The 2,638-nt window shown below is 38.7% G+C and overlaps 1 pseudogene; it reads left to right on the forward strand.

Moving 5' to 3' along the window:
• Positions 1 to 1,526: 1,526 nt before the first annotated feature.
• Positions 1,527 to 2,180, forward strand: LOC108322835 (spermine synthase-like; annotated as a pseudogene).
• Positions 2,181 to 2,638: the final 458 nt, after the last annotated feature.

Consider the following 2,638-nt stretch of genomic DNA (forward strand, 5'->3'; position numbering starts at 1 on the left):
TTCATTCTTATTTTGTAAAGGGCCATTAAAAGTCCAAGTGGATTGGAAGTTTCCTTTACTTGCTTTCTTTTTTAAATTTGACATAGTTAGACAAGTGAGTGTGTCTTGTTAGCCAAAGCTACAAGCCTCACCATAGGAGTATAATTTGATATTGATTGCTTGAATTTAGGGGTGATTTAGGCTAAAAGCGATTAAACTCTAAGCCGTGTCACATTAGAGTCCAAAAATTAGGAGTCTAGTTTTGATTGTTTGTGTTTTATTGTGAGTCGTGTCCTTTAATTTTACGGTAATTTTAGTTGAAGAGGTAACTACTTAGTAACCTAAGAAATTTCTGGTAAGGTAAGACTTGGTACTTAAGCAGTCTTCTGGTAAGGTAAGAAATTTCTGGTGAATCTTGTATACCTCTTAGACTAGAAAAACTTTTAGAAACAAAGATGTCTTGTTATAATTCATATAGGTCGTCTAGTTCATATAGGTCATCTAGGATTTCTAATTTTGATGAGCCAATTAGTTTCAAAGACATTAAAAGAAACCTTGAAAAAGCAAGAAGGAAGACTTGTGCATTTAAGGAATTTGATAGGATTGAGGATGATTTTTATATCATCAAGCTAGGGAAAATATTTCATTCTTTGGTGAGGATATTGGTGCATTAACATACCTAGCTGGGAAAGAGAATTTGATGACATGCATCCATTAATTGCTAGAAAAAGTAAATATGAATCATATTTCCATTCTAGAGAGAGTGAATCTTATGTCCTTAGTCTCTACACTTCTAGATCTTCATACTATTGGTTGTGTGTGTATGAAGTGTGACATGAGGAGCCTCCAAAATAATCTCTAATGCCTACACTATATCTAACAGCACACACTCGTTTAGGATGCTCAGGTCGTCCAATTGCAGTAGTAAGAATATCATGACGACCTTTTGGAGTGAATTGAACTTGGGAGCTCTACTCAACCAAAGAGTCATGTAACATAATAAAACACCATTATTCTTTAAAAAATCTATGTAATATGTATAATGAAACTATTATTATAGGAAAAGTGATATCATACAATTTTTTCTAGGTTTAAACCCTCATTTGGTCCTCATATTTGTGTGTCAATCTCAAGTGGATCATCGTGTTTTTTTCGGTCTTAATCGGGTCCATAAACTTGTAAAAATGAGCCAATTAAGCCCTCTTCGTTAAGTTATCACTAATGTCGTCTATCTGTGATAACGTGGTGTACACTTAAAATGCTGATGTGGCAATGTTATATTACATGGAATTTTTTAGGTGAAGCTAGTCGCCACAACAGTATCATTTCCCACCATCCTTGCCACCATGGCCAACCACCATGCTCATCTCGTTGGACAATCATTCTCCATCATGCGCCACCACCCACAATGAATCACGCCACTGCCTATCGCATCACTCATCAGAGTTAGTTGCTATACATCTTCCTTCGCCGCTTCGCTTCTGCTTCACTCTCCGCCTTTCGCATCATTCATCAAAGACTGGAGCAAAAGAAGAAAAGAATAATATATGGAGGCCGGCGCAGGAAAAGGTTTAGAATGCTCGAAGACTATGGATGGGAAGGCGAGTAATGGAAGTGGGATAGAGAAGGAAATTCCTTCATGTTGTTTGAAGGCTAAAGCTTCAGCCCCTTAGTCAGAGGCAAAGTGCCATTCCACTGTTGTTTCGGGATGGTTTTCAGCTTCTCAAACTTTCTCAGGGAAATCTGTAAAACCAAAATATTTCAACAACCCGATGTGGCCAGGAGAAGCCCATTCAATTAAAGTTGAAAATATCTTGTATAGGGAAAAGTCATATTACCAAGAGGAAAGAACTAGTACTTGATGGAATTGTTCAATTGACTGAGAAGGATGAATGTGCTTATCAGGAGATGATTTCTCATCTACCCCTCTGTTCGATTCCAACCCCAAAACGGTTTTAGTTGTTGGTGGTGGAGATGGTGGAGTACTCAGGGAAGTATCCCACCACAGCTCTGTAGAATATATTGATATTTGTGAGATAGATCAGATGGTTATTGACGTTTTCAAGAAATTTTTTCCGGATTTAGCTGTTGGGAAGAACCCTAAAACCCCAACCTCTCCAATCTCTACGAGTTGCCTCCATTCAAACCTGCAACCAAGGCAACATAAAAGATCTAGAGAAAGCCCTGAATCAAAACCCTAACTCGCGATCCATATTCTCCACCATCCAACAAAAATCCAGATTCAAAATCTGCTCTTTCCTTCAAACACACCCCCAACCCTAAATCAACAAAGGGGATGTTGCAAACGATTCATATCGGAAAATAATCTAAATCGGAGCCAGCGACAGAAAGTTTGAAGCTTGCCGGAAAATTGGAGGCACCTGTCGCATCAGAGAGGCATATATAGATAAAGTCTTGAGAGCATCAATAAGCAGTGTGAGAGAAAGAGGAACGGGAGAGAGGAGAACACAAACCTAGAAAAGCCCCAACACAAAAGATCCAGAGGACGCCACGACCAATGGGGTGCCGCGGCCGGTGGGCGATTCTGGGAGGGTTTTGGGTTTCCTATGACAGTAGAAAAAATTTAAAAATTTAACATATCCACGTGGAATTGTTGATTGTAAAACAGATCACCCATTCAATTTAATATACAACGTCA

Source organism: Vigna angularis, chromosome 9 (assembly GCF_016808095.1).
Source record: "Vigna angularis cultivar LongXiaoDou No.4 chromosome 9, ASM1680809v1, whole genome shotgun sequence".
Classification (NCBI taxonomy): Eukaryota; Viridiplantae; Streptophyta; class Magnoliopsida; order Fabales; family Fabaceae; genus Vigna; species Vigna angularis.